This window comes from Rattus norvegicus, chromosome 2 (assembly GCF_021556685.1).
Source record: "Rattus norvegicus strain SHRSP/BbbUtx chromosome 2, alternate assembly SHRSP_T2T, whole genome shotgun sequence".
Taxonomy (NCBI): Eukaryota; Metazoa; Chordata; class Mammalia; order Rodentia; family Muridae; genus Rattus; species Rattus norvegicus.
This window is the reverse complement of record NC_141535.1, coordinates 100,771,312-100,784,204: the sequence shown is the minus strand read 5'-3', so window position 1 is coordinate 100,784,204 and position 12,893 is coordinate 100,771,312. Positions and strand designations below refer to the sequence as shown.

The following is a 12,893-nucleotide window of genomic DNA, read 5'->3' as shown; positions in this document are numbered from 1 at the left end:
TCTTCCAATTCTATAAGGAGTTGAGTACTAATTTTGATGGGTATTGCCTTTAATCTGTATATTGCTTTCACCAAGATGGCCATTTTTACTCTATAAATCCTGCTAATCTATGAGCATGGGAGGTCTTTCCGTCTTCTGAGATCTTCTTCAATTTCTTTCTTCAGAAACTTGAAGATCTTGTCATATAGATATTTCACTTGCTTGGTTAGAGTCACCCTGAGGTATTTTATGTTATTTGAAACTACTGTGAAGGGTGTCATTTCACTAATTTCTTTCTCAGCCTGTTTACCCTTTGAGAAGAGTAAGATTTGTTTGAGTTAATTTTATATCCAGGCACTTTGCTGAAGTTGTTTATCTTGCTTAGTAATACTCTGGAGGAACTTTTGGGGTCACTTAAGTATGCTATCATATCATCTGCAAATAGTAATATTTTGACTTCTTCCTTTCCAGTTTGTATCCCTTTAACCTCCTTTTGTTGTCTGATTGCTCTGGCTAGCACTTTTTGTTTTTAAATGTCATTTCTAAATACTTCAACAGATAACTAAGAAATAAAATTTGAGAATAAGTATTTTTAAATGTTATCAATATTTTCAATATACAAATAAATTCAGAGACAGACTATCACACTATAAATGAGATATAACTTAATAACTATATAAACATAGTGTACAGCGAAACATGTATGTGTCCTAGAATAAGGAACAGAAAAGATAAATTGCCCCAATTACACCTAATGATCAATTCTCTGTAAATTTTTATTTTGATTAAATTTTAACACAATGAAATAAAATATTGCAAAACAAGTTTAAAATTAATAAATGAACACAAACAGTAAAATTGATTATTTTATTTGATGTATAGATGCCTAGGTAAAATAACTTGCATTACAACTTGAAAATAATTACACCAAAGTACAAATATTAAATGATACTTGATATTTTGCATTGATGCAAAAGACCATCTCTGGCACTGGAAAAAAATGAAATGAAGCATGTGATATGAAATCTCAGTTAGGAAAGAAACAGACCGGATAAACAGTTCTCTGCACCCAAATCCCGTGGGAGGGAGAACTAAACCTTCAGAGAGGCAGACAAGCCTGGGAAACCAGAAGAGACTGCTCCCTGCACACACATCTCGGACGCCAGAGGAAAAAGCCAAAGACCATCTGGAACCCTGGTGCACTGAAGCTCCCGGAAGGGGCGGCACAGGTCTTCCTGGTTGCTGCCGCTGCAGAGAACCCCTGGGCAGCACCCCACGAGCGAACCTGAGCCTCGGGACCACAGGTAAGACCAAAATTTCTGCTGCACGAAAGCTGCCTGGTGAGCTTGGGACACACGGAAGCAGAATTTCTCTAGGACCGGGCACGTTCTGTGTTTAGCAGAAGTCCCACACCCGCGGATCCCGGCCCGCAGCAGCTCTCTGCTCCCAGACCCGGTAAGAGAGAGACCCAACCGCCTGGTCAGGTGGGCACTCCTGAGGCTGCAGAGCGGAAGAGACCACCAACACTGCTCAACCCTGCCCACATCCCTGGCCCAAGAGGAAACTGTATAAGGCCTCTGGGCTCCCGTGGGGGAGGGCCCAGGAGCGGCAGGACCCCTGAGCCTGAGACACCGCCGGAACCTGAAAGAAACAGACCGGATAAACAGTTCTCTGCACCCAAATCCCGTGGGAGGGAGAGCTAAACCTTCAGAGAGGCAGACAAGCCTGGGAAACCAGAAGAGACTGCTCCCTGCACACACATCTCGGACGCCAGAGGAAAAAGCCAAAGACCATCTGGAACCCTGGTGCACTGAAGCTCCCGGAAGGGGCGGCACAGGTCTTCCTGGTTGCTGCCGCTGCAGAGAGCCCCTGGGCAGCACCCCACGAGTGAACCTGAGCCTCGGGACCACAGGTAAGACCAAATTTTCTGCTGCACGAAAGCTGCCTGGTGAACTCAAGACACAGGCCCACAGGAACAGCTGAAGACCTGTAGAGAGGAAAAACTACACGCCCGAAAGCAGAACACTCTGTCCCCATAACTGACTGAAAGAGAGGAAAACAGGTCTACAGCATTCCTGACACACAGGCTTATAGGACAGTCTAGCCACTGTCAGAAATAGCAGAACAAAGTAACACTAGAGATAATCTGATGGCGAGAGGCAAGCGCAGGAACCCAAGCAACAGAAACCAAGACTACATGCCATCATCGGAGCCCAATTCTCCCACCAAAGCAAACACGGAATATCCAAACACACCAGAAAAGCAAGATCTAGTTTCAAAATCATATTTGATCATGATGCTGGAGGACTTCAAGAAAGACATGAACACACTTAGGGAAGCACAGGAAAACATTAATAAACAAGTAAAAGCCTACAGAGAGGAATCGCAAAAATCCCTGAAAGAATTCCAGGAAAACACAAACAAACAGTTGAAGGAATTAAAAATGGAAATAGAAGCAATCAAGAAAGAACACATGGAAACAACCCTGGATATAGAAAACCAAAAGAAGAGACAAGGAGCTGTAGATACAAGCTTCACCAACAGAATACAAGAGATGGAAGAGAGAATCTCAGGAGCAGAAGATTCCATAGAAATCATTGACTCAACTGTCAAAGATAATGTAAAGCGGAAAAAGCTACTGGTCCAAAACATACAGGAAATCCAGGACTCAATGAGAAGATCAAACCTAAGGATAATAGGTATAGAAGAGAGTGAAGACTCCCAGCTCAAAGGACCAGTAAATATCTTCAACAAAATCATAGAAGAAAACTTCCCTAACCTAAAAAAAGAGATACCCATAGACATACAAGAAGCCTACAGAACTCCAAATAGATTGGACCAGAAAAGAAACACCTCCCGTCACATAATTGTCAAAACACCAAACGCACAAAATAAAGAAAGAATATTAAAAGCAGTAAGGGAAAAAGGTCAAGTAACATATAAAGGGAGACCTATCAGAATCACACCAGACTTCTCGCCAGAAACTATGAAGGCCAGAAGATCCTGGACTGATGTTATACAGACCCTAAGAGAACACAAATGCCAGCCCAGGTTACTGTATCCAGCAAAACTCTCAATTAACATTGATGGAGAAACCAAGATATTCCATGACAAAACCAAATTTACACAATATCTTTCTATAAATCCAGCACTACAAAGGATAATAAATGGTAAAGCCCAACATAAGGAGGCAAGCTATACCCTAGAAGAAGCAAGAAACTAATCGTCTTGGCAACAAAACAAAGAGAATGAAAGCACACAAACATAACCTCACATCCAAATATGAATATAAAGGGAAACAATAATCACTATTCCTTAATATCTCTCAATATCAATGGCCTCAACTCCCCAATAAAAAGACATAGATTAACAAACTGGATACGCAACGAGGACCCTGCATTCTGCTGCCTACAGGAAACACACCTCAGAGACAAAGACAGACACTACCTCAGAGTGAAAGGCTGGAAAACAACTTTCCAAGCAAATGGTCAGAAGAAGCAAGCTGGAGTAGCCATTCTAATATCAAATAAAATCAATTTCCAACTAAAAGTCATCAAAAAAGATAAGGAAGGACACTTCATATTCATCAAAGGAAAAATCCACCAAGATGAACTCTCAATCCTAAATATCTATGCCCCAAATACAAGGGCACCTACATACGTAAAAGAAACCTTACTAAAGCTCAAAACACACATTGCACCTCACACAATAATAGTGGGAGATTTCAACACCCCACTCTCATCAATGGACAGATCATGGAAACAGAAATTAAACAGTGATGTCGACAGACTAAGAGAAGTCATGAGCCAAATGGACTTAACGGGTATTTATAGAACATTCTATCCTAAAGCAAAAGGATATACCTTCTTCTCAGCTCCTCATGGTACTTTCTCCAAAATTGACCATATAATTGGTCAAAAAACGGGCCTCAACAGGTACAGAAAGATAGAAATAATCCCATGCGTGCTATCGGACCACCACGGCCTAAAACTGGTCTTCAATAACAATAAGGGAAGAATGCCCACATATACGTGGAAATTGAACAATGCTCTACTCAATGATAACCTGGTCAAGGAAGAAATAAAGAAAGAAATTAAAAACTTTTTAGAATTTAATGAAAATGAAGATACAACATACTCAAACTTATGGGACACAATGAAAGCTGTGCTAAGAGGAAAACTCATAGCGCTGAGTGCCTGCAGAAAGAAACAGGAAAGAGCATATGTCAGCAGCTTGACAGCACACCTACAAGATCTAGAACAAAAAGAAGCAAATACACCCAGGAGGAGTAGAAGGCAGGAAATAATCAAACTCAGAGCTGAAATCAACCAAGTAGAAACAAAAAGGACCATAGAAAGAATCAACAGAACCAAAAGTTGGTTCTTTGAGAAAATCAACAAGATAGATAAACCCTTAGCCAGACTAACGAGAGGACACAGAGAGTGCGTCCAAATTAACAAAATCAGAAATGAAAAGGGAGACATAACTACAGATTCAGAGGAAATTCAAAAAATCATCAGATCTTACTATAAAAACCTATATTCAACAAAATTTGAAAATCTTCAGGAAATGGACAATTTCCTAGACAGATACCAGGTATCGAAGTTAAATCAGGAACAGATAAACCAGTTAAACAACCCCATAACTCCTAAGGAAATAGAAGCAGTCATTAAAGGTCTCCCAACCAAAAAGAGCCCAGGTCCAGACGGGTTTAGTGCAGAATTCTATCAAACCTTCATAGAAGACCTCATACCAATATTATCCAAACTATTCCACAAAATTGAAACAGATGGAGCCCTACCGAATTCCTTCTACGAAGCCACAATTACTCTTATACCTAAACCACACAAAGACACAACAAAGAAAGAGAACTTCAGACCAATTTCCCTTATGAATATCGACGCAAAAATACTCAATAAAATTCTGGCAAACCGAATTCAAGAGCACATCAAAACAATCATCCACCATGATCAAGTAGGCTTCATCCCAGGCATGCAGGGATGGTTTAATATACGGAAAACCATCAACGTGATCCATTATATAAACAAACTGAAAGAACAAAACCACATGATCATTTCATTAGATGCTGAGAAAGCATTTGACAAAATTCAACACCCCTTCATGATAAAAGTCCTGGAAAGAATAGGAATTCCATGCCCATACCTAAACATAGTAAAAGCCATATACAGCAAACCAGTTGCTAACATTAAACTAAATGGAGAGAAACTTGAAGCAATCCCACTAAAATCAGGGACTAGACAAGGCTGCCCACTCTCTCCCTACTTATTCAATATAGTTCTTGAAGTTCTAGCCAGAGCAATCAGACAACAAAAGGAGATCAAGGGGATACAGATCGGAAAAGAAGAGGTCAAAATATCACTATTTGCAGATGACATGATAGTATATTTAAGTGATCCCAAAAGTTCCACCAGAGAACTACTAAAGCTGATAAACAACTTCAGCAAAGTGGCTGGGTATAAAATTAACTCAAATAAATCAGTTGCCTTCCTCTATACAAAAGAGAAACAAGCCGAGAAAGAAATTAGGGAAACGACACCCTTCATAATAGACCCAAATAATATAAAGTACCTCGGTGTGCCTTTAACCAAGCAAGTAAAAGATCTGTACAATAAGAACTTCAAGACACTGAGGAAAGAAATTGAAGAAGACCTCAGAAGATGGAAAGATCTCCCATGCTCATGGATTGGCAGGATTAATATAGTAAAAATGGCCATTTTACCAAAAGCAATCTACAGATTCAATGCAATCCCCATCAAAATACCAATCCAATTCTTCAAAGAGTTAGACAGAAAAATTTGCAAATTCATCTGGAATAACAAAAAACCCAGGATAGCTAAAGCTATCCTCAACAATAAAAGGACTTCAGGGGGAATCACTATCCCTGAACTCAAGCAGTATTACAGAGCAATAGTGATAAAAACTGCATGGTATTGGTACAGAGACAGACAGATAGACCAATGGAATAGAATTGAAGACCCAGAAATGAACCCACACACATATGGTCACTTGATTTTTGACAAAGGAGCCTAAACCATCCAATGGAAAAAAGATAGCATTTTCAGCAAATGGTGCTGGTTCAACTGGAGGGCAACATGTAGAAGAATGCAGATCGATCCATGCTTATCACCCTGTACAAAGCTTAAGTCCAAGTGGATCAAGGACCTCCACATCAAACCAGACACACTCAAACTAATAGAAGAAAAACTAGGGAAGCATCTGGAACACATGGGCACTGGATAAAATTTCCTGAACAAAACACCAATGGCTTATGCTCTAAGATCAATAATCGACAAATGGGATCTCATAAAACTGCAAAGCTTCTGTAAGGCAAAGGACACTGTGGTTAGGACAAAACGGCAACCAACAGATTGGGAAAAGATCTTTACCAATCCTACAACAGATAGAGGCCTTATATCCAAAATATACAAAGAACTCAAGAAGTTAGACCGCAGGGAAACAAATAACCCTATTAAAAAATGGGGTTCAGAGCTAAACAAAGAATTCACAGCTGAGGAATGCCGAATGGCCGAGAAACACCTAAAGAAATGTTCAACATCTTTAGTCATAAGGGAAATGCAAATCAAAACAACCCTGAGATTTCACCTCACACCACTGAGAATGGCTAAGATCAAAAACTCAGGTGACAGCGGATGCTGGCGAGGATGTGGAGAAAGAGGAACACTCCTCCATTGTTGGTGGGATTGCAGACTGGTAAAACCATTCTGGAAATCAGTCTGGAGGTTTCTCAGAAAATTGGACATTGAACTGCCTGAGGATCCAGCTATACCTCTCTTGGGCATATACCCAAAAGATGCCTCAACATATAAAAGAGACACGTGCTCCACTATGTTCATCGCAGCCTTATTTATAATAGCCAGAAACTGGAAAGAACCCAGATGCCCTTCAACAGAGGAATGGATACAGAAAATGTGGTACATCTACACAATGGAATATTACTCAGCAATCAAAAACAACGAGTTTATGAAATTCGTAGGCAAATGGTTGGAACTGGAAAATATCATCCTGAGTGAGCTAACCCAATCACAGAAAGACATACATGGTATGCACTCATTGATAAGTGGCTATTAGCCCAAATGCTTGAAATCCCTAGAACAAACGAAACTCAAAACGGATGATCAAAATGTGAATGCTTCACTCCTTCTTTAAATGAGGAAAAAGAATACCCTTGGCAGGGAAGGGAGAGGCAAAGATTAAAACAGAGACTGAAGGAATACCCATTCAGAGCCTGCCCCACATGTGGCCCATACATATACAGCCACCCAATTAGACAAGATGGATGAAGCAAAGAAGTGCAGACCGACAGGAGCCGGATGTAGATCTCTCCTGAGAGACACAGCCAGAATACAGCAAATACAGAGGCGAATGCCAGCAGCAAACCACTGAACTGAGAATAGTTCCCCTATTGAAGGAATCAGAGAAAGAACTGGAAGAGCTTGAATGGGCTCGAGACCCCAAAAGTACAACAATGCCAAGCAATCAGAGCTTCCAGGGACTAAGCCACTACCTAAAGACTATACATGGACTGACCCTGGACTCTGACCCCATAGGTAGCAATGAATATCCTAGTAAGAGCACCAGTGGAAGGGGAAGCCCTGGGTCCTGCTAAGACTGAACCCCCAGTGAACTAGTCTATGGGGGGAGGGCGGCTATGGGGGGAGGGTTGGGAGGGGAACACCCATAAGGAAGGGGAGGGGGGAGGGGGATGTTTGCCCGGAAACCGGGAAAGGGAATAACACTCGAAATGTATATAAGAAATACTCAAGTTAATAAAAAAAAAAAAGGGGGAACAAGAATACCCTTGGCAGGGTATAGAGAGGCAAAGATTAAAACAGAGACTGAAGGAACACCCATTCAGAGCCTGCCCCACATGTGGCCCATACATATACAGCCACCCAATTAGACAAGATGGATGAAGCAAAGAAGTGCAGACCGACAGGAGCCGGATGTAGATCGCTCCTGAGAGACACAGCCAGAATACAGCAAATACAGAGGCGAATGCCAGCAGCAAACCACTGAACTGAGAATAGGTCCCCTGTTGAAGGAATCAGAGAAAGAACTGGAAGAGCTTGAAGGGGCTCGAGACCCCAAAAGTACAACAATGCCAAGCAACCAGAGCTTCCAGGGACTAAGCCACTACCTAAAGACTATACATGGACTGACCCTGGACTCTGACCCCATAGGTAGCAATGAATATCCTAGTAAGAGCACCAGTGGAAGGGGAAGCCCTGGGTCCTGCTAAGACTGAACCCCCAGTGAACTAGTCTATGGGGGGAGGGGGCAATGGGGGGAGGGTAGGGAGGGGAACACCCATAAGGAAGGGGAGGGGGGAGGGGGATGTTTGCCCGGAAACTGGGAAAGGGAATAACACTCGAAATGCATATAAGAAATACTCAAGTTAATAAAAAATAAAAAAATAAAAAAAAAAAGAAATCTCAGTTAATCCCAAGGTCAAATTTATGTTGCAATGTAGCAAAATAGGATAATTGTTCTCAAATAAATGCCTGTATGAATGAAGTTTTACGTCCGATCATCTTTTCAGTAAATACACTGTTGCATTTTAAATGATCTGTCAGTCTACACATGAAAGTGAAAACATTGTATTTTTTGAATTTAACATGAACAATCTTCATTTTGATAGATAAGTTCTTTAAAAGACTTTTATTCTTGAAAGAGAGGATTGATGAAGTATGTTAGAAATGAAATTTTCTATTCTTCAAAAAAATGAAAAGAAAATACAAAGCACAAATCAAAAGACTTTTGAAGATGTATTTTCAAATTATAAAATGATTAACATAAAATAAAAGAAGAGGAAGGGTTAAGGGGAGACCTGGGGCTAAGGAATGGCAGGGGTAAGACGAAAGTCATTGGAAAAGTAAGAATATATGAAAATGCCATAGGATGAATAAGATAGCTAATTTCCATCTTCTCTATCTTTGTCCCTGCACATCTTGTAGACACATCTTGAGTTGAAGTTTTTATGGGTGTGTGGCTGTTCTTATCCCTTCAAAGGGAGTCATGCCTGATTACTGAAAGGGGTCACTTCAGAATTTATATTTCATGCTGCTAGGAGTCTCAGCTAGGGTCACCCTCGCAGACACTCTGGGGCCACCCCCATTTCAGGTCTCTGACACTTCATAGAGATTGTGCCTGCCACTTGTGATCTCCATTCTCTCTCCCTTGCTCTCCTTACACCTGTTCATCCCTGCTCCCCTCCCCATCCCATCTCTTACCCAGGTCCCTCCCCCATCCATCTCCAATATCTGTTTTTATTTTCCCTTCTGGGAAAGATCCAACCATTTTTCTTCTTTGGATTTGTGGATTATAGTGTGATTATCCTTTGGTATGGTTAATATCCACTTACATGTGAATATATATGATGTATTTTTTTGGGGGTCTGAATTACCTTATTCAGGATGATTCTTTCTAGCTTCACCCATTTGCCTGCAAAATTCATAATATTTTGTTTTACTAGCTGAGAAGCATTACTATGTAAACAAACCACACTTTATCCATTCTTCATTTGAGAGACATCTAGGTTTTTTCCTGTTTCTGGCTATTATGAATAGCAAAGAAAAGAGACAGAGGGAATGGCCAGTCAATGACTTGCCAAAATTCAGACCCATCCCATGACCAAGAACCAATATCTGACACTATTAATGATACTCAGCTATTCTTCCAGAAGGAATTGTAGCATAACTGTTTTCAGAGTGGATCCACCCAGCAACCAATGAAAAAGATGCCAAGACCCAGAGCAAAACATTAGATAGAACTCAGGTAGTCTTATGAACACATTGAGGGACCTGAAGAGAACAGGGACTCCACAGGAAGACCAACAGAGTCAACCAACCTGGGCACTTGGGTATTTCCAAAAATTGAACCACCAACCAAAGAGCACACATGGCCTGGACCTAGACCCCCTGCTCATATGTAGCAGAAGTACAACTTGGTCTTCATGTAGTTCCCCTAACAAATGGAATGGGGGTATCCCTGAATTGGTTGCCTGCCTGCCTGTGGATCTTGTTCTTCCAGCTGGGCTGCCTTGTATGGTCTCAGTGGGAGAAAGTGCACCTAGTCCTGCAGTGACTTAATATGCCAGAGGGGGGTTAGTTGGGAGTATAGTGATGGATGGATCCCAATAAGCACCTCCCTCTTCTCAAAGGAGAAGGGGTGAGGAAAAATGGGGGAAGACCTGTATGATGGGGATCAGAATGAGGAACTGTTGGGGTGTAAAGTAAATAAATAAATAATTTTAATAGAAGCTAATTTCAAAATATAGCCTTAAAACAGAAAAAGATTGGTTCAAATGAAATTATTTTACATGGATGGACAAAGCAGCCCACAGAAGAAAAGGGTAAAAGAAGGAAATCACACTGAAAGGTCACAGAAGCCTCTAAGGAAACAAAGGATATTGATGCTGTCAATGATTATGCACCATAATGACATGTTTAATTCCACAGGAAGTATATACCACACTCAATCAATATAGGACTATGAAAACAGTTTCAAACTGGCCATGAGACTTCCACTCCACTGGCTACTTTTGACAGGATCAGAGTGCAATGGAGTATGCTAGTAGACAATGATTATTAATGGTTTTACCCAGAACTGGCCTCTCTATACCATATCAACCCTGCAGGCAAGATACACTTACTAGTGCAATAGTGGCATGACCATTATGCAATGTAATGGTTTGAATACTTGGGTACAGGAAGTGGCACTGTTAAGTACTGTGTGGCCTTGTTGGAGAAAATGTATCATTGTATAGGTGGGCTTTGAGGACTCTGATGCCTAGGCTCTACCCAGGGAGGAAGAAAGCTTCCTCCTGATTGCTTGTAGTGAGCAGTCTCCTCCTGGTTGCATTTGGATGAAGATGTAGAATTCTTAACTCCTCCAGCACTACATTTCCCTGGATACTGCCATACTTCTTGCCATAACACAATGAACTGATATTCTAAAACTGTAAGACAACCTTAATTATATGTTTTCCATTATATGAATTGACTTGGTCATGGTGTTTTGTTTTGTTTTGTTTTTATTTTTGTTTGTTTTTTGCAGTGAAAGCCTAAGACAGAAGTTGGTACCAGAGACTGTGGTGTTTCTGTGATAGATCTGACCATGTTTTTGTTTAAAGGAATGTAGATTTGGGGATTTAGGATTAGGACAATAGTGGAACATGTTAAGTGGGGCCTAATGGGCCACACTAGTAGACTCATGGTAGACATTTATATTGGTGATTTGAATTAAGGGGGGGGGGGTTGGCTTAGACATTTCAGAAAAGTATTTTATTAGGTTGCATAGAGATCATTATTATGTGATAATTTGGTAAGGAATGTGGCTGTAAGAGCTACAACTCCCTGCATAGAGATAATCATGTCCAGAACTACCTGTGGTTCATAAGCCATTTGCAATTCTGATGTGCTTGAAGTGCCAATTTCTAAGTCCCACGTTTCATCAGCACTTAACCCAACCATGCCATCATAGTTATCCTCAGGCCTTCCTCTTCTCTTGTAAGTCATTAGATCTCTTCTTTTGTGTGATAGTGGTGTGGAAGATTCCATACCTCTGCTGCCATCCTGTCCACCTCAACTTGCGGAAGATGAAGGAGGCTTATATAATCACAATCTCTTCTACAAGGAGGAAAGGAATGCCCACTCTGACCAGGAGGTAATCTGTGAAAAACCCCTCTTTCCAAGACGGAGAATCCCACTAGCCATCCTCAGTGATCATCAAACATCATTGTAAAACAACCATAATCATTGGTTTCATCATAAAAGTTGGGATCATGAGGTCCTACATGTCATTTGATGGGAAAATTAGATATAAGGTCATGGATGATCTTTATGCATTCTACAATCCTGTCATGGTTCCTCCACAATTTTGTGAGTAGAATAAGAGCAGCAGCAATCCTAGAAAAGCTTAATTGCTATCTTAGCGTTTTCTTGACTTCTTTGACTCTTTTAACACCAATAATTCCTCTGTCAGACTTTGAAGAACCAACAGTCTCAACTCAGAGTCAAAGTCACTTCTTTTATAATGTTGTAATTCACACAGTATCAGATACAAATGGAAACTGGCTGATTGCAGTGGGCGATGGCAACTGCACGCCCTCTTCCAATATAGAGATTTTCTTCAGAGTTTCTCTAATTGTCTCAATATCAACACTGATACTGAGTATGCACTTGAGGCCACTGTTGTCTGACAGTGAAACACTGGCATTGGAGTCAATAAAGACACCCTTAGTATTCGTGCCTCCTTTTGTAGTTATTGCTCCAGCATTATTGCTTTGAAGCAAAATTCACAATTCAACCATCTCATCACAATTTCTAGATCTTTTAAAGATTTGTTCCACCTCCAAATCTTCTGCAGGGCATTATCAAATTCATCATTGACTTCATTGTTGGGGACAGTTTCATCTGGCTGTGCTGTCTCCATCTTTTTAATTAAGTGGATCCACCAATTGTGAGAATTGGCAGTTACCACCTGACTGCACTATCTCTATGAGGTCACTCCTATGCTTCTCTATTATAGGGACCATCCTGATCAAGCATAGTAAGCTTGGAAAGGAAAAATAAAATTGTATGATTCTAATAATAAAGGATACCTCCTATATTAGAATATAGCTAAATCCTGTGTTCAAGGATAATAAATTAAATTAAGGGAGTAGTGACCTGGGAGGGGGTGTTCCCACCCAGCTAAGCTCATTGTTGATTTGTGCATATTTGAATGAGGAATAGTCATATGATTTTAGGTGATATTATTATTGATTATTGTTTTTTATTTAGACCTTTAATTTGGAATTAACTACAACCCAGAAATAAAGGACATACCCATAATCTAGATCTTGAGGCAGAGAGGCCAGGGAAAGCTTAGTC

The 12,893-nt window shown here is 40.6% G+C and overlaps 1 pseudogene; it reads right to left on the bottom strand.

The window, feature by feature from the left end:
• Window positions 1–11,737: 11,737 nt before the first annotated feature.
• Hnrnpk-ps3 (heterogeneous nuclear ribonucleoprotein K, pseudogene 3) lies at window positions 11,738–12,453 on the bottom strand (annotated as a pseudogene).
• Window positions 12,454–12,893: the final 440 nt, after the last annotated feature.